The sequence below is a fragment of the Haliaeetus albicilla genome, chromosome 14, assembly GCF_947461875.1.
Source record: "Haliaeetus albicilla chromosome 14, bHalAlb1.1, whole genome shotgun sequence".
NCBI classification, from domain to species: Eukaryota; Metazoa; Chordata; class Aves; order Accipitriformes; family Accipitridae; genus Haliaeetus; species Haliaeetus albicilla.
In genome coordinates, this window is record NC_091496.1 from 22,714,486 (window position 1) to 22,741,565 (window position 27,080).

Here is a 27,080-nt window from a genome sequence, read left to right on the forward strand (position 1 = left end):
CTGTCACTTAACATATGACCCTCTTGTAATGCTGTGTTAGGAGACAGAAAGTCAAATAATCTCTTTTGCTTTGATGAAAGCATGAGGAAGTTGACTCAGATAAAAGCAGGGAGTAATCTGTTTAAACAGCTTGGGTCCAAAGTTGAAAATTAAACAAAATCAATAACAAATACAGGCTTGCTGCTGGAGAATCTGCCTTGAGCATGACATAAAAAAGGATGAAATGCTACTACAAAGATATTTCATGCCAGAATATCCTGTATGTGACGTTCGCGTACATCTTCAGCTGTTTTAATGTACATGTGTTTATTCATTTATAAATCTATACAATGCCCATTGTTTGCTAGTAATGATGTAGTTAAAGCAGCTTTTGGCTAATCTAGAGGTAATGAAGAACATCAGAGTAAATTGTTATTTATTAGAAGAACAAAGAAAGAAAACAGACAGTGAAAGCCCTCAATGTGTTCCCACTAGTCAGGCTCCAATCTTTGGTGACAGAGTTCTGGCACATACCTATTCAGGTCAGGTTTTTATCTGAGCTAGTGATGTGTGCAGAGGGAGGACAAAAATGCCTGCATCTTGCTGTCACAAAATGATTTTTAAAGAACTGGCCATTCACACCTTTGGGAAGACATGTTCAACAAGTCCTCTCTGCCTTTTTAAGGACAAATCAAAAATATGTAACTTATGTTTGGAAGGTAGGAGAGATAATACCTTCCCACTCCATACATGGGAGATTCAGCATAAATACCTATACAGAAGACAACAGAAATGTTAACAAAATAGGTTAATATTGAATCTGGATTTGGATCACTATAACACATCCTTTCTATGCCTCAACAGAGGCATGAAAGGAGATGCAAAGAGAGTAAACATGTGGTCTTTAGCTGATAAATGTATTCAGGAAAGAAACCAAAGCCTAAAATAATCATTGCAGGCTTCTGAGAAAAGATATTAAATGTGCGTGGACATCTTCTACATGGACAACCTGCAAAAAACTCCCCATTAACCTGAGTTCTTCTGAAGTAAAAACAAACCAAAAACCCCCAAAGCACCTTTTGATTTCCAAATGTATTTTTCCATAATAGTCAGAAAGACCAGCTACAGTTCATGCTACCTTAGTGAGGGCAGGCAAATGTTTAGAATCATAACATCCAAATTCAAAGTGTGTCTGTAAACACAGAATTTATTACATTCTTTCAAAATGCAATATTATTGCCATCCTAATGACAAGAATCATGTAGCACAAATCACCAACTTTATAACTGACTTCTTTCTAAAATCCGAGTAAAGATAGCATTGCAGATTTTTACTGCTCTTCTCAGCAGTCAGAAACGATGCTCCTCATGGAATTGAACTCATGGAAAGGCCAAAATTTTCCATAAGGAAGATGGAGGATGACGTATTAGGCTCGCCAAAATGAATAGTTTCAGACTCTGATTCATCAAGTAGAATACTGTGAATGGTATCTATATTGTTCTGTAGCAAAAAAAACCCAACCCCAAATCACATTCCTTGAACAGTATTTGGTTTTCCTAAAGATTCAGAGGTACATGCTGAGCTGCAGTCTCGTGAGCAGGGTGACTTGGGGTCTTGCGATTCCATTTGTCACAGAGCTCAAAGTGTTTGAACAAAACCTATGACACCCACCTGGCCAACGGTTAAAGCAACCTTTAACAAGGAATGAGCCTTCATGGTTCTTGGGATGGCTTCAGGCCCGTAAAGAAACAATTGCATCATGCCCTAATTACTCCAGCTGACTCAATGCACAAACTGGGATCCCTCTGCAAGCATTTCAGAACATTTTGTAATATGGAAAATTACGGTGTTGCATTATGTTCCCCAGACTTGACAGCAAATTTTTCTGCAGAGCTCATTTAAAGTAGAACCGCTATAGAGAGGAACAAGAGGCATGCCAAAACCATACAGAGGACAGGACATACGGAAAACATTCAGATGTAACATTGGACTGTCATATATGGCTCTCAAAAATGGCAGCACTATATTCCTGCTGCACTATTTCCCCCTGCAAATTCATCTAAGTTAATTTCAGTGAAAAAAAGATTTGTTATTTTCCCTCAGTAAGTAACACCACAGTTATTCTTGCCTCCTTGTAAAAATGAGCCATCCCTGCAGCAGATGATCTATAAAATTTCCCAACTTTTCTGGGAGGAATACTATTTTATTGTTCAATTTGGTTTCTTCATAATAAATATCTCAATCTTCAGTAGTGATGTATAAGGAGTTTTCATCAAGCAGTTTAATACTGGGGAAAACAAACCTGTATTTTACAGGGAAAACATACATATAAGGACATAAACATACAATATAGGATTATAAGAAAAAGCTGCAGTTTCCTATATTTGTATGTATCTCTTTATATGTATTTTTCCTGTGTGTGTACATGTGCATTACAGATATGTTAGGAGTAGCAATGGTAACTCTACAGGGTTGTATCTCTTTCTCACTGTATACATATTCCTGGAATTCAATCAGTTACAAGGACAGGCAAACGTGTAAGACACTGGCAGTAGCTGCTCATCTTTCAGGCAAGGCATACATTGCTTGCTAATTTCGTGCTAAAATATAATCATAAGGACTATATATTAATTCAGTATAAACTGAGGCTGGCAAACACTTATGATAAAGTGCCACGCTGTAACATAAAACACAATAGGTGGCTGTCTCCGTTTCCACACTGGGCTGTAAAGTCAAGCAGCTGAGGAGCAGAGATGTCCTCTCAGCAGCCCTGGCTAGTGGGCTGCCATTTCCAACACAGGGGCAAGGCTGATGCCGGGGAGGGGTAAATGCTGCCCCTTGCCCAGCTGCATCTGCTCAAGTTTGGGAGCCAGAACCTTACACAGGAGACTGGAATCAGAACTTCAGCGAAAAGCAAAGGCAAAAAGCACTGAAGCACGATTGCAACGTTGACTGCTAGCCCTGCATCTGCAACAACATAATCCCTTCTCTCCATTCCCAGGCCACTGTCTGGGGGATTTCCCTATTCTTTGGCATTCATTGCAAGGTTTTCATTCCACTTCTGTACACAAAGACCTTCCCAGGATAATTTGCTTTCTTAACTCCCTAAAAAGATATTGCATTTTCAAACCACCTTCCCCTCATTTACAGCCCAATTCCACAGCACCAAAGCTCTGGGTGAGTGCACTCACTGTGCTTGTGCCTCAGAGATGCTCCGCCTGGGCAAGCATGTTTATTTATGGATTGCAATGCAATCCTGTAGCACAGAGGTAAACAAATGAACAACTCACTCCCTCCTGCAAAGATACCCGAAGACCTAAATTTAGTCCCTTGTCATGAGAGCCCATCAGCAGTTAAACTATCCATCTTCACCATAATTCAACAGCAGGCTCCTTTTTATACAGCAGGATGAAAATAAGGCCACTAATAACTAACATTTTGGGGTGTATCTGAACATAGAACTGGCAGATAGAGCGTAGCGTATCTATTCATCCAGTACACTGAACTCAGTATTCCTGTGGTCAGAAGCACTTTGACTCATCTCAACTTCGACCTCGGTTAAATTTCTCTTTTGGCTTCTCTGTCATGACTGTGGGGCAGGCAGCAAACGCATTTGCTTCCCCAGGGAGGGTACAGAGCGCAGCTGTTCTTTGGTGGCATGCAAGAGGAAACTTGGGCCTTTTTTCTTCCTTTCAATCTCAGGTCAGACCCACAGGTCACCCTATGTACACAGGATTTTAAGTGGAGGTCAGCAGCTTGTCTCTGGCACGTAATTAAATTTGGTTTACAAGCTTGTCTAGGCAGTGAGTAATTAAATATCACTTCTCAGACTGAAATTTTCATTGTCCTGAGTTGCCTGACAATAGGATTTTTCTGTCTGGTTTGTCCCCAAGCAAATGTAAAATTTCAAAAGAGCTACCACTGATAATTCTACAAGAACTACAAAGCAACAAGAAGGGTTCAACTACTGATAGCTTTAATGACAATAATCATTACTTAAGTATTCCTAACACAAGTTCCAAAAGTGTATCCAGATTTTCATCAGCTTGTTGATAATGGCAATGTTAAAACACGAACACAGAGCATTCTGCCTTTGTTTTTATGATAGGCAAGAAAAATCCAGAGGCAGATCTGAACCACAGTTTTAAATTCAAATCCATTTTTTTCAAGTCAGAAATACATCAAATTTACGTAAGAATATCTGTAGATGCTTTCCTAATTTGGAAAACTCATTAACCAAATAAGAGCATTATGCAGCCTTAATTCCAAGTATTATTTTAAATTATTCCTACTGTTTCACAACATCCTAAGAAGCATCTTGAATTCACAAAAAGTTACAAACTCCCTGAATGAGCCAGTACTACACAAACTTTTCAGGTGTGGGACAAACCTATTTCCAGGATCTGAAATGGAGCATACGAACTAGCAAAGTATGTGCCTGCCTCTAATGTAACAGCACTTAAAACAGCAGCCCCCTTGCAATGTCCAGTCAAAGGACATATCCATGTTTTCAAAACTTTAAAATGCAGTCTATTTTACTCTGTGGCACACTATATCTTTCCATAAATAGCTGAAACTCCACATTAGGTTTTGGAGAAAAGAGCACAGATACCTGAGAGCTTGCTTTTGTGCAGTCAGATACAGGACAGAGGTATGGATATGGCTTCTCACTGATAAACAGGGTCAGGGCTGTACTCTAAGCAAGTGGATTCTCTTACTCATACAACTGCCCCAAACTTCTCTCAAGCTGTGGTAACTGTTCCCAAACTCCCTAAGCCAAAGAGAGAGAAGGAAGGAAAAAAATCGGACACTCTGTACAGTTACCCCGTGTTAACTGGATGGGGACGTTAACAGGCATCACCTTTTAGAATCATCACTTCAAGGTGCCTTGGGAAGAGCATTTCTTGCCTTCTGGCTTGGAAATTAGTTAGAAACAGGATTAGGATACAATGAAAGGGAGTGCTTCCTCACACGAATTTACATCAGAACAACTAGGTCGGTGCAAATTTGCAGAAGACAAAGGCAGAGTTTGAGGGGCTCCTCAGGATCTACTAATTAGAGACAGAAACTAGCTAGATACTACATAATTACCTTGCTCCTTCTCAAAATATTAAGCTAGATTTAACTACCCAAAATACGCTACATGTCCTGAAAAAGGCTACAGAATTAAAAAACTTACATGGGCAACAAGGGCAGCAAGATTTGTATCAACAAACCTTTAGACACAAGACTAAAGAGCCTAGCAGTTGAACCTGCAAAAGAGATGCAGAAAGATATGATCATGGCCAAACAAACAAACCAAAAGCAGTCTAGAGAAAGTGAATAGAAAACAATTTTCACCATATCTCACAATATTAAAAATGACAAGGTACCCAATGGCTCATCAGAAGTCAAATGTGCAGAAGGTAGCTCTCCATGCAGCTACATTCTGTGTCAGAAATTGAAAGTAGGAAGGGCTCAGTAGGAGAACATACAACTAGGTCCATCAAGAGCCAACAAACAAAACAGTCCCAATGCAACCTCTGATCCACTAAATCCCTAAATCTTCAGCTGTCAGAAGCTGGAGGGTGTATGGCAGGTGCTTCATTATTTGTTCTGATTTGTGTTCAAATGAAAAATTGAGTTTTTGAAAGGAAAATGGATGCTCAAATACAGAACAGGCACATGGAGTTCCCAATTTAGATGTTGGGGGGGGATTTTATTAATTTATTTCAATCTAAAAAAATATCGAGTATATCCTTCACAACTACAGTATTCTCACAATGTCTCTTAAATGTTTTGTATTTCCCTTGTGACAAAAGAGGATGATATAATATTGTATTTCCCGTGTGACATAAAAGGATGAGATATAATTTAACTCATACCTGATGTGATGAAAGAGGGAGAAGTTATGTGTTTCTCTTTCCTTATTCTTTTCTACCTATTTTTGGATGTTTGACCACTTGTGTGCTGTCTTGCTCTTAGTCTCAGCATTTGCACTATCCTGACCCGGAGATAATATTCATAGAAGGGCACTGCTAAGCTGCCATTGCTTTAAAGGCTACACGGGGCGGGGGGGTGGGGGTGGGTGCAGAAATAAATCTTAAATAATCTATGAAAACCCCACCACAAAATCCTAGGACAGCATCACCAATATCTCCCTAGCACCTGTCATCTATTTAACAGAGACCGTTTCCCCAATACCAATTACTCAAAACCACCTTCTGTTTCTACAGTGGAGCTTAGCAATTGTGATGGGTGGAAGACTGAGAACGCCAAAATTAAGTTCACATAATCCCTCAGAAAGAAGTGACAAATCTGCATGGACACTGTTAAGCTGCAACAAGTGATTCTAATAATGAGTATATGTTTACCATGTAATTACTGTCTTTCTAAATCCCAAAGGAGCAGTATGTGAAGACTTACGTAAAGTATTACTGCAGTTTAAAAAACAATCTGAATGCATACCAAGTTATGAGCCCCTAAAAAATCCTACTTACATTTCAAGTATTTGTATTTGAGCTACCCAGCTTATAACGCAGTACACCCGATCATTATGGACTGCTGACTATAAAAAAAAAAGTGATCTGTTAAATGATTTTTATTATGACAATTATAATGATTTATTTCATGGGGCATGCTACCAGTTGTGCAGGCTATGATTTGAATAAGAAACAGCCTCAGCCGATCCACTGATGCGGCAACATTCATCTGCAATTCCACACACATGCACTCTGGGTTTCAGGCACTGTATAAGGTACCTTTGAAGCTGCACCCCTGAAGATGGTTCAAGCTCACTATCAGCCTAAGTCATTTATCGATGATTATTAGTTATTCACTGTGATAAATACCAACACCACCAGCAACTTTTTCTACTTGCTAATGTCAAACCACACACATATCTTCTGCGGTTCCCGTATTTATAACCTACTTTTCTTTGAAGCCTGTCTGAAAATAGCCTGAGTTCTCAGGTAAAGCATTTGGAAATTTGAGAACCTCCTCACCCCTCTGCCCCTCTCCTGGATTTATAATGATAGTTAGGAGATTTCTAACCACTCTCAGAGAAAGAACAGCCATGACACCTCTTCTTCCTTTCCCACTCGCTGGAGAGAAAAATGTATGGAATGTATTTAAATAATGCAGTTGAACTTTTTATGAGCAAAACCCCCTTCATCATCTTGAATTACTTATTTGTAATGAGTTACTTGTTCAACACTGGCCAAAATAAAGTTTATCCACTTACAAAGAGCTAATCGAGTCAGAACTCTTAGAATTCTGTCTCAATACTGTTAATCTCTTATTGTTAATTCAGCATGTTAAGAGAAAGGAAGCTGATTTTAATTCATTTAACAGAACGCCAAAGACTAGATTGTTCTGTTATGAACAAATGCTTCAAAGATTTTCTGCCAGTGCCGTTTCCTCTCCAGCTGGGAATAAAGTTTTCCCCCTATTAATACAAGTCAATCATTCTCTGCCTCAAATTCATCTTTGAAGTTGCCAGTGATCTCAATGTTCCTTTTATGAACACAGATTTCTCTTTAGTATATAAGAATTCCTATTTATTATAAGATATTTTAATTCATATTTGTTGATAAAGTTTAGAAAACTTGAACTGTAAGTTTCATATGACATGTACTAAAAGTACTGGGAATGATTGATCATACTTATACGCAAATGATGGTCAAAGGATGTTGTCCTGGTACTTTCAAGAAGATAACCATGTTCTGCAGTTGCAAAATACATATCCCTCTGGGCACGTGGGTAATGTATGCTCTGCTGTGAGGTGATCTGTGATACTTTCATCAGAGTCCTGTGAAAGGTGACAGCTGCAAGGAAAGTTGTCTGACACCAGTAACACAGTGAAGAACAGTGCAACTATTCCACAGAACAGTCAGTTAACCTCACAAATTAGAGCAGCAAACTAATTAATTTCCATAAAGCGAAGCACTGCAGGCCCAACAGTAGTCTTGTCTCTGGAATTCAATTCTACCACAAGACACTGGAAGAGTGCCAGTATTTTGGAAGGTTTATACTACACCAAAGGTGGTAACAGAGATACCTTTTGCCAAAAACAACCAGTTTGATTAACAGTGTAATGGGGCAGAGTGCTCCTCACTGTGTCTAACTTTATCGCCCTAAGTCTTTATATACTCTGTCCAAATTCTCCTCTGGGAAGAGCAAGTTTGCTGTATTTCAATCTGATATTAGTCTTCAAGCATAAATAATACATGGAGATGAGCTAAAACGTCTCATTGATTAAAATTCTACACTGTGAGCTTGTCACATTTCAATGTGCAAATTGCTTCTGTCTGGCCTGCATTCAGAAGTCAGTCATCTAAATACATATATACACACTTGCTTGATTTTAAGTTTGGTATCACAGCTGAACCACAGATCAGAATCAGAAGAGATTTTTCTCTACAATGAATTTGTAAGTAATGATGTATCTGGTCAACTGATTATCTAACGAGACAGCAGTATTACACGATGTGGCTGCCTTCACACAGCTGTGAAGAACTCAGCCAAGTCTTGGGTTAGAAAGCTAACCCTTAGGTTTCTACCATGGTTTGCAGCACTTTAACTATAGCTATTGTCCTCAGAGAGCCCAAGAAATCAAGCAAAATGGAAGGCCACAGATACCGAATCTGCATATTAATAGCTTTTTACATGTTTACAAGCAATTCTTAAACACCAAATACATCTAGGTAGTTTCCTTGGAAAGCAAACACAAAAATCAGCCCTAATAAGAGCAAGGATAACTATCTGACCTCACGCATTTATGGTTAGTACTGCAGACAGACTGTACACAAAACGCAAAGGTGGTCAGGGAGTCATGATGTGTGTTACTGTGTCACATGCCTGAAACGTTTGTTTTATAGGACTCTGAAGTCCAGTGTTCAAATATTGAAATGTTCCTCTTGAAAGCAGTGGTCAGACTTGCATAGTTAACTTTAATGAAAAGGGATGTCAGAGAATCCGTACACTTGTCCTGTCAGGGTAACTTGTTCCTTAAAACCACTTCAGAGTAAGAAATTATTTCAAAGTGACTTCTGCTATTTGAGAGCAACATGTTCACAAAAGCTCTTCTTGTAGGAGTTTGCTTTTAGGTTGCAGGTCAGGTAACCAGATTATTTTCTAGATTCAGAAGGCCTCCAATAAACTCAATATTTAGCACAACCCAAATGCTGTAAGGTAGCCAAAAGCTCAAGAGAAAAAAATACAGTCCTGCCTTGACCAGAAGCATATTCAAATATACTGCCATGTGAAGAAGAAACTTCTCTCAGAAAGGCACACTAATTCAAACATGATAATGGAAGTAACCGTGTTAACAGTCATCAGCAAGAGAAATAGGAGGAAAAAATGCATATAAGCCACTGTCATGCTTTCTGCCAAGAGCTGAAGAAAAAGAATGCAGAAACATTCATCTCTCTCCAGAGTATTTTTCACTGTTTACTAATTCTGGGACCAAGTCTTTTCTTCCTTACCCTATTACAAGTTAGGAACAACTGGTATTATTGGTATTATTTTTAACTGATGAACATGAGGCAAAGATTTGTAAGGTCTCCATGCTTACCTCCTAGAAAAAAACCACAATCACACAGCAATGGCAAAAGAACCATAGGATGCAATACTTCTAAGAATGAAGGTTATTAAAACAAAACTATTCCTGAAGTATTATTTTCTGTACCTCAATCTTTCAAAAATGCATACTTTTGCTTTTTTATTTTTACTTCATGCTGCCAACCAACAGTTTTAAAGAAAAATATAGCCCCTGCAGAGACCACTTTCACAAATGAGAATTTTAAACAACACTTATTTGACTTGTTATAAAATCTGCTATTTAGTTATTATTACATGCTTATATAATGGAGGGAGGAGAAGCCACTCAAACCAGAATGAATATATTGCATTAGACCCGTTTAGAAAAAAAATTAACACACATAATACCTGTAGCCCAAATATACATACACACAGAAAACCCATCAACAAACAGAAAAAGTGCAGATAAATGTCTGCTGGTAATTTCAGATTACACACGCACAACAGTTTCACATTTGTCCATTTAGCTGCATGCAATGGGCGACAGTGCAGAAAGCAAGAACCATTTCAGAGGCAAATTGCATGGAAATAAAGTCATTTTCAATTGCCCAGCATTTTCCAAGGGTGAATGCCACACTCTGAGAGAGAGCTATGAGGAAGGTGGGACTGATCTGTAGCAGTGCATGAGTGCTGCATTTGACCCAGGTTATTAAGATAATGATATAGTAGCTATACTGACATTTTCAATGAACGAATAACCTAGATTTTCCACACTAGTAGAAAATACTAAAAAGCTAACAGAAAACCAAAACCATACAACGACAAGTAACCTCACAGTAAACTGACAAACCATATAGCTATAAACAGGTTTTGGTAGGCAATTGTCATCTCTGTAACTTTGGCTGCATTGCCAGCCATCAAGACACAAATCAAAGATACCTAAAATGCTTCAGAGTAATTTGCAGGAGATGAGAGTATGCCTCTGCCGGAGCTCATAGGAATGACTTGAATCCATCATGCTTTACAGGAAATGGCAAATCTTGAAAAAAGGTATTAACGTGATTTTTATTTGTAAATTCTTCTCTTACAAGTTGCACAACTTCTGTTAAGATTAAACAATACTTTGTTTCATGAAAGCTATATGCTTAAACCTCTTCAAAATGCCAAATAGTATCTAGCCTGCAAAATGATCACGGTTTATTCCCAGGGACCAGATTCTGAACGACTTAACGACTGATAGCAGTGCATGCAGAGCTCCAGTGAAACTAGTCCTTTAACAGCAACACATTCCTCTAGTTTTCTAGAAGCTTCAAAACCTGTCTGACTTGAATTTCTTTTATGGACTTGACAGAAGAGCCTTCCCCTCCTTCCATTCCTATGAATAAGCAGAAAAATACCTTCGATAATACAAGTATTTTAAACCTTGCCCTACATGTGATGAAAGGTTAACATCACCAGAATGCCCGATTTTGAACTCCTTGAAACAGGGAACACAGCATACTGTTAAAAAAAAGGAAAGAAAACCAAAATCTCAGATGGGTTCTTCCAAAATAAATGAAGGTACTGCAAGGGCTTTTTCAAGAGGTGAGTTAAAACACGCCCTTACTCTTCCTAAAGTCAGGAGGGAAGCCCATGACAGTGTGGCCAGACATGTGCACCCATGAAACCCCATGAGTTTGCCTCCCTGGGCAAGAGGCAATTGCATCTGCTATATGATGTAATTCCCGGTAAACAGCATGCTCTCTGTTGATGCGAGCGCATATCTGCATAATTTTGGTGAAGTTCTTGGCAATATACCGCAAAAAACAGTCTCCTAACCCTAACGGAATGACACAGTGTGGGTGTATGAGCCCAAGCAGTTCATGCCTGGTGGCAGATGCTACCCCAAACTGTCAGTCCTGCCCTTCTGCTGGAGGTTGCCATCTCTGGAAAAGGATGGCCAGCATATTTCAGCATAATTTAGAATTAGCATACCAGGCTGTGAATGGCAATGAGGGGGGAGTTGACTTTCATTTCCTTCACCCATCCCTGCTAAAGAAACATAGCTGACAGCTGGAACAGTAACTCCTTAAATCAATTCAGTGTGAAATTCCAGAGCATTTCTATTGGTGCCCTCCAAAACTAGATGGCTTTAATCACCAGCTGGCTGAGTTACTGTAAGTAGATGGGGCAAGGTGGCGTGCTTGGTGTTCCTTCTTGTTATCTCTTTATACAGCAGTGTCTGCAGGAGATAAAGTATTCGTTAGCTCCTGCCATGGTTAGTCAACAAATGCTTCCTGCATCTTGCAAGGGTCTGGCTAGCTCTTTAATCCTTGCCAGCAAAGAAGGATGATTAACAAAACACCCTGGAAATATGCACAGTTCAAGCCTGTTTGTCTTTGCCAGGCAAAGACTAAAAGTTCAGTCTAACTGTTAAGCAGCACAAGGCTAACGCTGCCACAGAATTTTGTGTCTTTCCCATGAAATACCTGGAAAGATTTTCAGGCATTTAGACTGGGTTACTGTAAGATGTCAGAATAACATGTAACCCTACTGGAGTCTGAAGCACTGTCTCCTTGAAATACTTCTCAGCACAAGAGGTTCTGCCCAAGAAACAAACTATCACACACCCAAAGTGATACACTTTCATTTTTTCTTCTCCCACAGAGATACAGCAGACTTTTATGTTCCCTGAAATAATTTTTCCAAGTTTTGTGGACTTTAATTAACAGACCAAATGAGGTAAAATAATTTTTCTTTAAATCCATTTTACTGCGAGATGCAGGCATTTACAATAGTCAGCGACTTGTGAAAGCTGTTGCTGTGAGATACAGAATTACTGAGCTGAAGAATAATATTTGCTATGGCCCTGGCTTTAATATTTTAAGGTAAGGGATCACCTGTGCTGACAGTGGCTATACTTTGCACGACTAGGAAATAGGAATAGCTTCTCTGACATCCATTCATTTTTACAGGTTATAACACAAATGATTTTATGAGCACCAGGATGAATGAAATTTGTTTTCTAAACCAATTTGTCCTCTTGCGCTTGACTAGCTCTTTTAACAGAATTACATAAAAGTAAAGAATATCCCCCAAAGAAATATCAGAGAACCCACACTGAAAAACAGATGAGAGAGGCAGAAAAAGGTTAGCATGGTCTTTCTACAGGATAAGCTTCAACGAGTTTACATCTTGGTGGATACCCAAGAAGGAACGCTTTGGGCACGGCTCCGAGACAGCCAACCCAGCTGATCCATACCACCAGGCAGGGTGACCTTCTGCCCGCACACAGCCTTCTCCCTTCCTTAACCCGTACCATGCGGTCCCAGCTCCTCCCTGCAGCTGGCCCTCAGGAATAAACTGATTTGACTCACTAATAGCAAAAAAACCCATTTTCTTTGGTTTGACGGGTTTGTGGCCATGTGAGACAGGTGAGCTGGCTTGCTGTGCAGACAGGCGAGCTCCAGATGTGATACAGGGAAGAAGAGGGGCAGGACCACCTCTTTGGGCAGTAGGAGTCAGTAGGATAAGGTGGCTGAGAGGATGCCAGAAATAACATGGAGATCACCCAGCTTTCCTGACCAAGAAAAAAAATGTCTAATAAAACATCTGTGTGAGTACCTGAGGCAAACCTATGATGCCATTTTTAAGCCCAACACCCAAATCAGGAAAACCTCAGTAGTTCAGCTGAGGTTGATCATTCTCCCTTCGTTTCTCTCCCATCTTCGTCTTCCCGGTGCAGCCAAACAGGGGCTGGAGGACGACTGTTCCGTGCAACACAAAATGGCCTCCCCAGCTCTCCCTCCCTCTCTCAGTGCTGACAAACAAGCAGGCAACCCTGGGGACAGGGGCTCTCCAGACATCTTCCAGCAACATTTGCCTTTCAGACAAGCCAGTCTTAGGGCCAACAAACCCCTGGCAAATGTGAAGCCAGTTTTCTAATGGATTCTGCTGAATAATCTGTCTGGGGACAACGCGCTGTGAGAGCCTTGCTCTGGGAGTGGCTGAGGGCAGGGAGGGGGGGGCGACCCCACAAAAGCCCAGATCTGGAGAACAGCCGTAGGATCCAGCTCACTCACAGCTTACGGTTTTGTTTCCAGCTTAAGCTGGATCAAACCCAAGTCATTTGTCAGCGAACTGTAAACCACTGTCTTGCCACCTTTGCAGGCACACGTTTTCACCAATAGCCATGCTGTTCCCATGTCTTCCTCCATGATGTTGCACGGAGCTTTTTAACTTAAGCAGGGCCAAATAAGCAGCAGATCTCCCCCCTCTTCCCTCCTCTCCCCCTGGCTACACAGGAGCTAATGTGGGAGCACTGGCTCAAACGTGAAACCATGGCGTAAGGGCTGCAAGTTTCACTTCCAGTTGGCAGTTGTACCACGTGATTTTGGGTAACGCCATCCTTCTGCCAAAATTCCTCTCCTATGCTAGAAGGATCGCATCAACCCACCTCGCTGAGGGACTGCAAGACTAAACTTAGTCACTGGCTTTTAGAACACCCCCCAGAAACCTCCTCAAAGGGCTTTTTCAAAGACAAAAAAGGCCTAAGGAATCATCCTGCATGTTACTCTAGCGCATTGCTTCCTTTTGTGAGTATGAATTTGACTTAAAAGTAATTTCTTTAATTATTTTTTTCAATTCGTTACAGGGACAGAAGCCTCCTGTCACGCAGACTTCTCATTTATCCACAGTTCCTCTAATTTTAAACAGGTATGAAGTTTTAAAACTAATTTAAAAGAAAAGCAGATATTGACACATTAAAACTTAATAGCTCTTTGTGAGACATTGCATTTCATAATCAAAACCTCCTTAGAATTTTCATTAAAAAATGAAATCGCTGATCCAACAAACCATAACAGCCGCAAATTGGGTCTGGAAATAAATACTTATGCATAAAACCCTACTTATTAATATTTTGATGAGGCTGAGGTATGTATCTGAATGAAGAAAAGGCACTCCACAATTTTAAAAAAACCCAACACCACAACAAAAAGAACTATTGACTTTCATGGGAGAACTCTCAAGAGGCTTAAAAAGTTATCTCAAAGCTGGTTATTAACGGCAAAGGTGACTTATCAAAATTAGAGAACCTGTTTCTTTTTGGCACTGAGGGGGGGGAAAAAAAAAAAAAAATAGAGTCCAGAAAAGGTATCACCACACCCTGTAGGGGAAAAAAACAGACAAAACAAAAAAACAACCCTACATTTTTTTATACTTTAGAAATTGAGACCTTGACTGCAGCAAACCCATTAATAGGATGCCTGGAGACAAGAAAGCAAGAAACATTTTCTCACCATTGTCAGGACTAGCCTTTTTAAACACTAATTATGAGAAGTCAAGCTTGGCCAGCCAGTGGGGTTTCTTCTCTCAGGATCCCTCCAGCCCAGTGCAGGCCCCTTTGCCAGAGAGCTACACTGGGTCCTCCTGTCCCGGTGAGACTCTGGTAAAATGTTGTACTGCGGGCAATCCGCAGCAATTCGTTTCCTTTTTTTTTTTCTCCACAAGAAGCCCAGGACCATTAAGCACTTCACCCTTCCCACTGGAATTAGCAGGTTCTGGATCGGAAGCGGTGGCCCTAGCAAACCAGCAGCCACAGCCCAGAGGGAGGAGGTGACCCCAGTCTCCACCATGGCCTCCCCCAGGAAAGTGCAGTGCCATGGGGCACTGGTCAGCCACGTAAGGGGGCTGTGGAAGAGGAGAGTAGAGGGTGAACAGGAGACAAACAGGGTCTTCATGGTCTTGCAAAAGCAAGAGCCCAAGCCACACAATGCAAGGAAGGAGGGACATTGAGAGGCTACATGTGAGCACATGGTGGATGGAGACTCCCTAGCAGCTGTCAGCTTGGGACTTCTGGGGCAGGACAGAGACTCCTCCTCTGCCCTCAGGCCTGAATAGACAGGATTGGTACTGTGCCATAATAGCCCAGGATGGGGAACAAAGTCCATGAAGTGGGTCTCAAGGCCCACAAGGCCTGAACTGAGCATGAGCACTGTGAGGAGGGGCTGAGTGACAATGGCTGGAGATTCCCTTCTGCAGGGGTCAAAGGCACCCATCTACTGACTAAAGATGCTGTCATGGAAGATGCTTTACTTGTTGGGTGCCAGATTTGGGATGATGTAGAAAGGCAACTGTAGCTCACCTGTCCCTCCAACTATCACCCCTTGTTGCTCATCCATGTAGGAACCAATGACATTGCCATGGGAGACCTGGAATACATGAAGAATCACTATAGAGCTCTATGGGCAAAGGTGGGAGTCCAGGCAATGCTCTCCTTGATCCTAAAGGCAAAAAGGAAAAGCCCAGGTAGGAGTGGACAATTCCTGCAAATAAATGTCTGGCTGCACGACTGGTATCCCAGCCAGCACCTTGGCTTTTATGACCATGGGACTCTTGAGCAATGAAGGCTATTGGAGAGATCCACCTAACAAAATGGAGCAATAAAGAATTGTTCCTTTACATGAAAGGGCCGCTCAAATGTGTGGAGCTCATTTCAGGGATGGGCGGTAGGCTGGGTGAATGCTTGTGAGTTGGCATTAGAAGACAGAGCAATAAGGGTGGCATTGTGATGGGAGGTTATTGCAGACCACACAGAGAAAAAATAGATAAGGTTTTCTGTAAACAGCTCAAGGAAGTCCCTAGACCACAGACCCTAGTTCTCAAGGGAGACTTGAACCTCTCTGAAGCTCGAGGAGGGAAAGGCAGCAGAAAGCAGATTTTTGGAGGGTGGCAGGGACAACTTATTAACACAAAAGCTAGATGGGCCACAAGGGATGACACTCTCCTAGTGGCAGTGGTTCTTAAGGATGTTCTGGTCAGTCTTAGTGAGATGAATTAGCATCCAGTTATATATAAATAAAATATATATACACACACACACGTTAAAACCATAACACTACAGTTCACATCCACATTACATGCTTCTTGCCTTCAAATTTGTTCCATGTGTGTTCTAGAAATGTGGTTTAAATCATATACACAAGCATACACAGAGAGCAAAAGATTCTTAAACTGAGTGTAAAATCCAAACACTTTCCTTTTAAAAAAGCTGCCATCTTATCTTCCAATTGTATCTTCCAAGGCCAACAAATCAGACCATATAACACAGCAACAAGAAAACATCTATTCAATCTTCAGTCATATAACTTCAGCTTGGAACACAATTAGCAAAACTATGCCCTCCTCAAGCCCTCAAAAACAGTCATTAGTGCAAGCATTGCTGCAAAATGAGAGAAGGTCACAAACAGCAAACAAACTACATCTTCTGTAACATATTGAACCCTTATTGCTAGAAACACAGCTGTCAAGCATTACCTGAAATAATTTTGCTATGGAACTCAAGTAGTTTAAATTAGACAAGTCCTCAAATAGACTTTCACACCCTCTAATCATGACACTGAGTATCAGAGGGTTCTCAGGGTTGGTAATCTACATAATTTCCCACTTGTAGTCAAGAAACTCAGACCTTATTTGAAGTAGCTCTTATTATTATTGGCATTTCTTTAGAAGAACACCTTTTTGCCAACAGGCATAAGAAAACCCTAGCTAATGTTTTCATATGTTAAGCCAAATAACACATGTTCATTGGACAGCAACTGCCTCTATTTTGAGGTATCTTCACAAACTAGAATGACTTGCCTCTGGAGAACAAGGCATTAAACAGATCCAAAACACACAAACATGTGCTGCCTCAGCAGTTACCTGGTGGTTAACAAGTGCAGACCCTGCAATGGGAGCCTTGTGAAACAGCTGTTCAGGCAATGAACTCAGAGCAGCTGTGCCATACTGCTAGAAGCCATCCACTACACTATCTGCAGGCTCCGTTACCTCCTGCTTTTAAGCAGTTCCTAAGAAAAGCAAGCATGTTGTCAGGAAATTTAATTTCACTATAGTGGTGCCCAAGTTTGCATTAGAAACTTTGATGGTGTCACAAGGCAAGAGGAGATTGCACGATCAGACAGACAACACTGGGACAGACGAGGCCAATTCCCACTCTGTTTTCTCAATCCAAATTTCAAACATTGGAATTCCATGGAGATTATACATATACATCAGACTGAACTATATTAGTGCCATTACCTAAAACTCTATCCAAAAGCAAGCCATTGTATAACAGTAGTTCTCATTTCAAACCAGTTTTTGTAGAGGCCAAACCTATGCTGATGGCGACTTCAAAGGCTATACATTACTTTGGCAGAAAATGAAGGTCCAGAGAAAATAGCAAAATTCAGCCTTCTGAATTACTCCTCCAAAATTAAGGGTTTTCTTAGCCTGACCATAATGAAGGAGATGATGCAGATTTGAGAATGCAGGCGGTTGGTCAGAAGAATGTACCAAAACTGAATTAATTATGGATTTACCTGGGAGAGAAAGAAAAGACATAAGGAGCTCATTTTCCCATTAAGCTAATTAGGAGAAGAGCATATTTCAGTGTGGATCCGTTTTTCTCCTGTTGAGGGACTGTCAGTCAAAGTCTGTCCTTGGTAAACACTACCACAAATCAAGGAAAGAACAAGCCTGTAGTTTCATTTCCTCAATGGGATTTTTGTTGCTGTTGTTGAGTCTGAAGGCAGGCTCCAAGGAAAACAAAGACTTAAATGAAGATTTTCCAAGATAGACAGACACCTTTGAAAGCAAGAGAAGTAAATTACAGCTAGGGCCTTTAGGGAAACTCAGCTCCTTCCCCACAAAAGGGAGCAATGCAGCTTTGTGCAACAGAAACAGATTTTATCAGTCCGCTTTGGAGGACAGCACAGTTATCTCTTACACCACAGCACTGAGAGGACTGGCAGCAGAGCTTTAGGGCACTACTCCATGGAAGGGATCCTCTGAAGACAGTGCTGACTGGAGGCGTTTCCAGTCCTTCCCCTTCTCCTCCAGTACTTAGTTCCTATACCCTCCACACTCTCTGCTAGAGGTGACCACTCCTTCCATGGAAGTGCTTTTTGCAGTACTTCACAGACCCACTTTAGAGCACAGGCATGCAGACAGCTCAACAGACACAGATGAGGCCGAAGATTCACAGCAAAGTCCAGGCAACGCTCTCTGCTTACACCACTGCTGATGTGTCCTTGCCCCATGGCCCACCATCAGCTCTGCTGCCACAGTGTGCCGCGTGGGAGCAACCCAACTGAGGAAAAGGCTGCCAAAAAAATGGGGGAAAAAAAATAGGCAGGATCAATTCTGTGAAAAACTATTAAAATTGTACAAAGGAAGGGTGTGTATCTGTATGATTTTGTCTCACACACACACACATACAGACACGGGCCAAAAATTTTGTCCCACAAAAGCAGTCTGAAGTGGTGGTGAACTTCAGTGGGGAGGCAGTTCTCCCTATGGCTTTGCTGATAAAGGATACAGAAGAAGGTCCAATTTCTCCTTCTGCAGTGTCATCACATAAGTGGCCTTCCAGCTCACAATGCTTCATGAAGCATCTGCTCCTCCAAGTCCATATTCATATATGCCAGTACCATGCTGGAAGAGCACCCTAGTCTAACTAGACTATGAGAAGACCAACAGATCCTTTTTCACCATTACCCTGACTTAATTCTCTGTTGATAACTGCATTTGTTGTATCTTGAGTTCTCCAGGAAGCACCAGTTGGATGTTGTGTGGATTAACTTCTCATAGCACCAAGCTTTGTTGTCAGGCCCAACCACATGCTTGCTGTGCTCCACCCAGCAAGGTCTAAACTGAGGTAAGGTCAGTGATCATTTCTCTAAAATAATTTGTTCTCTTAACACTCAGAGAGCAAATTATGGCAACCAGCCATGACAAATCCTCTTGGATCCCATGACGATGTAACAGAACTAAGTGTGCACATGATAACACAACTCTAGGTTTGAAGCACACACTTCCTTGACTAAGTTCTTACCCAACTTCTTCAAGCACAGCCCAAGAGAAATGATTTGCCATAAGGCAAGTCACAGGCACTAGTCACAACTTGTGGCCAGACACCATCTCCCAGCTCCGGCTACACCAGTTAAAGTGACTGCCCTCAGCCCAGTGCTTGTCAGGATCCATGTGGAGGTTATCAACCTTCAAAGGTGCCAGCAGAGCCATTTGGATGATGCTCCCTTGCCCATTTCCATCAGAAACACCCAGATGTATGAAGACATACTATTTAAACTGTTAAAGCTATCCCTGCTAATCCTGACCACAGGAACAGCTGAGAGAGTTGTGGTCAGAGAAGGAGCTGTGATCTACCCAACAGCTCTTGGTGTCAACACTTGTGGCTCAGAGGATACGAGAAGAGTAAAAACAAAAGTAGATGTCCTCCTGCATGAGCAAAGGGGAGCCTCTCTACCCATCAGCCAGGGAGTGCTGGCAGCACACATTGTGTTATATCTTCAAGCAGTAATGGAAAGAAATGACTGCAAAAGCAATGAACTGAAGTGCAGGAAAGCTCTGAATTGCCTGTGTTTTCAGACAGAGCAACTGAGGCACACCACCTTCCCTAGGGCTGCACGAGGAGGCTGTGGAAGGACTTAACTGTATCCAGCTTCCTCAGGTAGACCACAAACAGATGGGTGGCTGTGGAACCTACCCTTTCTAATGGAAGGGTTGGTGGGGAACAAACTGTGGGGAAAGCACAGGGTGGAGAAAAAATAAATAGACATTATTAATTGGAAAAAGGAGTAGATCCTGAGTAGTCCTGTATACTAGTAGTCCTGTCAGACACCTCTGCCCCCCCGCCCCAAAAATCCCACAGATCCACCAAAGCCGCTTCCAGGTCAATTCTGTTCTCTCTCCAAATACTTGTATTTCTTAAAGCAATGAACCTAGCCCCATATAAGTGGAAAAACTGCTGGTGCCACAAAACATATGAGTAGTGGAGTGGTGAGGAAGTGGTTAAAAACAAAACAAGCATATGTACCAGGAGAGAAAGTGTTCATTGCTCTGAGGTAGAGAAGGTCACAAGGGACAGTGGCACATAACCAAAGAAATGATAAGTGGATTTGGCATCTGCATTAACTTCTTCTCAGTAAAATCCCATGAAGACTTTTGCTGGCTTTTCTTACCATGTGTGCACAAATCCAAAACACACACGCTGCATTGATTCAATCCACCACAGCGCTTTTAAGTGTCTGCTTTTGCTTGGGTCTGAGGCTTCATTTCTTCCTCCTTTTTTTTTTTTTTTTTTGCCTGCAAAGATAAAAAACCTTCTCCCTTTCTTGCAAGCAAAACTCTTCCTGAAAAATAATTCTGTTTACCCAGAAATGCTTCCCAGCCCTTCCTTTTGGTGAGCAGAAAGCAGTAAGTACTGTAAAGGAGCCAAACTATGAAAAAATTTTGGGGACAGAGCACTGCAAACACTTAGGCTGGCTTCTCACATCGCGTTACTACAGTCAGTCTGCACAGCAAGCCGAGTAAATGCTCCTCCACTTCCCTACTCAGTGATTTCATTTTTTAAATGGATGTCTAACTATAAATGTATAACGGGTTTGAAAAATCATCTTATCCTGGACAAATGGAAAACTTAAATCATCAACTTTAGCAAATGAGGGGTTCTGCTAAAAATAACTGTGGTATTTCTGGTTTTGCAAAACCCAGTATTTTCAAATAAGTTGGTAACTAACGTATCTCAGTGGCCTCTTCTGAGCTTGAAGACAGACAGCAATGTAGTCTCCTGCTCCTTACAATCAAGAACAGCAGGATGAAATTAATAAGTGCAGGCAATTTAACCACTCCATGATGAGTTTACCAATGGCACTAATGAAAAAGGCAAGAATCATGCCAACTATAGACTGCTGCTCTTCGAAGAGCCATAAGGAACTGCTGAGAAATGGAAGAGGAGGCAGCTGGTGAGGCAGGAGGACTGGAAAAGGCTGAGGAGGGGACCAGAGTAGAAGAGGCTTCCCCTTCTGAAGCCTCATGGGAAGTATTAAGAGGGATAGGGAACTTAAAGCTCTTAAACTGTTAGGAGAGCATAGCAACAGAAAAAACAATAGCCTTCCCCTCCGAGCACTTGGAATAAGAGTGAATAATAAAACTTCTAGGCATCTACTAGCAAGACAAAACGCATACTGAAAAGGCAGCATTTAGTCATCAAAGACTGGCCAAGAATGACCGCACAGCGCTACTCCCCCTGAATGTCTACCTCCTGGAAGAGCTGACAGTGTGCGACACAGGTTCCTCACTGGGGTGAAAACTGCCGTCTGTTTGGTTTTTTTCTTCACTCCATAGTTTTTTAAAACTCAGAAGTTGCCAAAACCTGGGAACTTTCAAAATGGAATTCAGAAGGCTGAGAATAAACAGGGGAAAGGTTCCATCTCTGCAGCACAACTGTTATGCAAAATTATATTTTGGGCAATTTTTAAGAAATTATTAGCTTCAGAAGGGTAAGGAAAAAATGAAACCTCATAGCTTGATAGTTGAAGCATGACAGTTTGACTATGAATGCAATAGAAAAAAACAGTTTTCTGAAAGGATTTGTTCTACAGGTCACACGAAGAGAAGTGCAAGGGCTGGTTTTTGTAAGTAATATTTGGTAGCAAAATATTAAAAAAAAGACAAATACCTAATTTTCTTATTTGACGAGAGGAACAGCTGGTATATTTTAGTGAAGATAAACATCCAGACTCTATCCTTGCTCTGAGAGTTGATCTTTTTTAATAGGCTTTTCCAAAATTGGCTGATGCCTTACTCGACAGCAGTTCGCAACCAGAAGAGGAAGCTGCTACTAAGCATCAACTAATGAATTCTGAAGTTCCAAGAAGCAGTAATATCAAATATGCATATCTGTATATTTTTGTGAATTAAATACACACAGAAAAGACAGGAATTGCGATACAACTGTTGGGGGGAAAAAAAAAAAAAGAAAGAACAAACACTGCAAGATTTCCTCTTCATTTTAGGGCTTTTTTTTTTTTCCAAAAAAATGTTTAACAACGCAAATAAAAAAAAAAAAAAGCCCTGCTAATAAGCTGAGCTGTCACACCTTCTGGAGGAGAGTATAAAATCAGCATTTTAAAACAGAAGACTTTGTAGACACAGATTGTGTTTTCCACATCAACTGCAACTTTTCCTTTTGTAATTTATACTGTAGTTTGAAAATGCCAGGAGTTGAAGGGTTATGCAAGCTTCTGCTGTGAAACAGAAATTGGAAGGTACTTCCACATTTCTCTCTAAATTAAGATGAAGCCGAGAGATCAAATATATTCTAATTAATGGAAATTTTAAAAAGCCTTCATTTCAATGAGGTTGTTGTACAGTGGCTTCATTCTGTGATCAGCTTTATATTCTTGATTGAATATCTCAGCATCTTTTTTTCTCATGATGAAAACCATACCCGCAAAGGTCCCCCATGTTCACGCAGTAATCTTCAAGACGCCAGTCTTTAGTGCCAATATCAAAGTTGTTAGTATGAGCAGTTTCTACGCACCACATGGCTGGTGGCTTTTTGAAGATGGCTGAATGAATCTCATTCATTCACCACATTCCCCTTGGAGGTTATACATGCCTCTGTTTACAGGTATGCTAGAACATGCTACGTGCTTTCTTGTAACATCCACTCCAAGTTGGTATTTATCCAGAGAGACCACCTTGAGATGCACTGTCTGCCCAGGTCCTCCCTTACCCCCTCAACTCATGCAAGGAGCCTTGGTCTTGCACCTCTGCACACCGAGAGCCAAGCAGAGGTCCCTGCTGGCCTTGCATCCCTTGTTCTTTACGTGATCTCTCCTTTCTGCAGAAGGCTGTCACGGTTTGGTTCAAATCCATGCTTCGTGGCTCCTGCTGGAATGCATAGGGCCCAAATGAAGAGAGTAACGCAACTAGTAGTGTCAGCAGCTCCTTCCTACCATGTACTTGCCTGCAGGTATAGGTGAGGAAGCCAAGAATGTGTGTGTATAGAGGCACATATGTTACCACTCTCTCTCCTTTCTATTGTCCTCCCTGGCCAGCTAGGTCAGAAGTCGGCAACGGGGGTGCCAGCAGGGTTTGAATGGCGTACAGCGGGATCAGGGGCTTGGGGCCAAGGGATCTGCAAGAGGCAGCAGCTCCTGGCTGCCTCAGGGTTTCAAAGTATTTCACCTAGAGACAAGGCACAATGGCATCCAACAGCATGTTGTCTCTTCAAGGGACAGGATTTCTCAACTCCTGAGCTTACGGGCACAGCCTTTACAGATCACCCACTCATTTGAGAAAGCAAAACCTGGCATAGCCCTCTGAAGTGACTGCCAACGTACAGCTGGTAATTTATGAATTACTAATTCATAAATGTAGAGATCTGGGGAGGTCTCTTTGTCAGAAAACCAGAGCAGACTTTCTGACAAGCAGAAGCAGTATGGCAGGGGGTGATGGGGTTATGAGGTATAACCCCCTCCCTGGTCTCCAGCACTTGTGTTTTGAAATCTCTTCTCTACAATGACGATTCAGAGGCACCACTCAGCTGCCGGCCCTGCTAGCCTTAGGACTGCTGCAGCACTTCATGAACTTTAATCCTCCCCCAACCTATTCACCTTCATCAAACGAACATCAAAGCCTCCCCTGAAGTGTTTGGGAGGGAAAGTTAACATTTACTGTATATTAAATGTGAACTGAATACACCTCAGTTCACCTTTGCTTTCACATACAAGTCAGAAGGTTGAATCATACTGGGACAGGACTGACCCACTCAGGTTTTGCTCAAGTTATTGAGTTTGCTTAGTTACTCCTTTTAAGCCAGACTCTTAAAGAATCTGGCACACAAGGCTGCAGGGGAGCCTCAACGTTTCTGAAAATCTCATTAGGCACCTAGCTGTAATTCAAACCCACAGCCTTAACATAAAAATATTTGACCTTTCATTACTAGACACACGTTCTGCAAAGGAGGTGCTGTTGTGAGAGCTCTGCCCTGTCTCCTGTGGACATTCTCAAATAGCTGCATTAGACATCCTGAGGTGCTGAGAAACTCCAGCACTGCAAGGGAGAGAGGACAACACGTCATAAAGATATGTTAAAGAGGGCTTCTTTCAGCTGCTGGTACCTCAGATTAGATAGGCAATAATTCTGGGTTCAGAAAAAAATGGACACTTCCTGAAGCTTAAACCCCTTTATTCAGAATTAACTGCATGCCTGCATACACAGCTGAGGCACCTTCTGCACAGCCAGCCCCTCTGCCAGCAGCTGACTACGCCTCAAGGATGGAGGGAAAGAAGGGAGAAAGAAGCAGGCTGGATTTTTGCCTTGTCTGCCAGACTTCTCCCTAAGACTGAAAACTTGTAAGGAATGAGTTTTCTTACAAGTACATTTTTACGGCAGAGTACAGCAAATGCTAGCCCCTACCTCTGCCGCAGCAGCTTCTGCCAGGGCAGATGTAGAGCTCATAAAACCAAGAGAGGGAAGAAAAAAAATAAATAAAAATCTTGTTTCCTTACATGGCAGCTTAAGAGAGCACATCAGGATACCAAACCACACATTTATATTTTTCATGCTAAAAGCAAATAAATCACATTAGACGCTGACTCCTTAAACACTTAGGACAGATTATAAGCACAACTAGCTCATCACTCCCCGTCCCATCCCCAAAACCAAAACTTTTAACAGTCAGTTTATTTAAAAACCGCATGCTAGATTTGAGCCTTCTGCACAGTGAGCTCTAGTATGCCAAGTAGCGACCCAAAGTGACTCTTACTACCAGACTACAAACCCCAGAAAATAGGGCTAAGGGTTCATTATGAACCTGGTGACAGACTCCTAATTATAGTAGTGCTATCAAGCATGATAAAGGCTGGTTGGTTTTATTATAGTCTCATCCAAAGACTTGCTGGATGCTGGATTAGCTCATCTTTTCACTCCTGTTGAACTGCCATATGTTTCTTTTCTCCTTTATGTAGCATTTGGCAGGAGTTATTTGTCAGCATTTAGAAAAAGAAAACATGTCTACAGAAACTTCATTTCTAGTTCTTTCCATGCAAAGTTTCTTGTTTTACCTGATAAAGCCTCAGAAATTGCATTTTCATGTGTAAAGCAAAACTGGATAAGAAAAGGCTGCTATTAAAACACGAAATATGGACACTCTTGGACTATCCTGATCACAATACTGCGGCATAACATTTCAGTTTGCTTCAAAGAAACAGATACCTCAGTAAAAAGCTGTCTCTTTCTCCCTCCCCTTCCACATCAATTCTGCCCAGTTTCATATCCACTTCAAATATCTGCAAATACATCAGAGCAAAATGTAGCATTTTATTAAGAGATTTGATTATTTATTCATCATTACCATCTACCAGCATTATTGCAAAGATCCAAGTTTCACAAAACAAGTCACAGGAATAAAAATAATATTGATGCAAGGGCTTTTAAAAAAGCCTCTTGTTTGGCAGCTATAAAACCACTGAATTTCACAAGGTTCACTAATGCACCATAGCAGAAAGGATTTAATTGATGCTTCTAATCCCAGAAATCAGAGAGCTGGGAAGAACTAAGCAGCACCTGTATGGGGACAAACTTGGAAACCAATTAGCAGCACCTTTGGTAGACAGAAGAGAGAGACCCAAACAGTTATTTCTTGACTTCTTAGGTTTTGGAGAAAAATGGAAGCAATGGAAGAGCTTCACAGAGGTAGCTAGAGGAGAGGCAGATTATTTCAGCTGCTCTACAAAAACACGCCTGGGAAAGAGGGGGAAGGTGGTAAAACCAGACTCAATTATGGAGCAGAATTAGGCAAGGAATGAGCATTTTGCTGCCCTGTGCAATTTGAATCAGCTACGCTCAGGGCATCTCTTCCCGCTGCCCTTCCTCCTTTGCCTCACCTTCCTCTTCAATGAGAGCACTTCTGCCATGGCAAGCAAGGTATTCTTCCACAGGCATCTCCTGTGAATGACATGCTCTCCCAACAAATGACATGGACTCATCTCCAGATAGAAAGGAATACAGTTTATTTCAGATGAGAAAAAGAAGGGGCCTTGAAAGGCCCCCAAAAGTGACCTAGAGGCAAGATAATGAGAACTAATAGAGCACTTCTGAAAAAAGGAAGGTCACCTGTCACAGCTGCTATTCAGCTCTGCTAAGTGGTTTTATTGATGGGTCATTAAAGGATTCCCATCCACCTTCAGCCTGAGAATGGTTTTACAAAGCAGATAATAGGAAAAAAAAAAAGGGGGGGAGAAAACATCTTGCACTATTTCTTTTAAACTACATGTGTTTGACAGCCTTTTGAGTTATATTCTGTTTTACCTTTTTTTCCATAATTTCCTCTCTGTGTGTGGGCTTCTCATGCCAACCAGGGAAGCAGGAGAAACACTGCCTGTTAAAAAATTGTGACTATAAAAATACAAAATTGCCTTAGGTTTAAAGTGTCTTAACCTGATATCATTATGCACTGAGAAGGTACATAATGAAGGCATGAGTTTTAATTAAATTTTCAAATGTTATTTTTAAATTTAAGTGTGGTCTTCCTGCAGTCATGCCTCATCTCCAACTGTAAGCTCATGTGTTTGGATGGCTGAACTCCACAGTAACCTAGTTTGCCTGTTAATAAGTAATATAATTGATTTATGATTCTCTGAGCCCTTTAGTGTAGGCTTTCAGCTGCCCTACTATTTGCAGCTGTAGATATGTAGTAGATAAAGACTAATGCTGCTTGTATGCCAACCCAGAGATGCTGAGTCTGCAGA

General features: G+C 41.4%; 1 protein-coding gene across 10 annotated transcripts in view; it reads right to left on the reverse strand.

Moving 5' to 3' along the window:
- PLXNB2 (plexin B2) overlaps positions 1-27,080 on the reverse strand; it is a 261,927-nt gene that overhangs the window by 190,811 nt on the left and 44,036 nt on the right. Inside the window, exon 3 of one of the 10 annotated variants that reach the window (XM_069801973.1) lies at positions 25,546-25,619. The exons of the other annotated variants lie outside the window; for them this stretch is intronic. The gene's annotated coding sequence lies outside the window, so the exon portion shown is untranslated. The remainder of the gene's footprint in view (positions 1-25,545; positions 25,620-27,080) is intronic. 10 annotated transcript variants of the gene reach the window in all.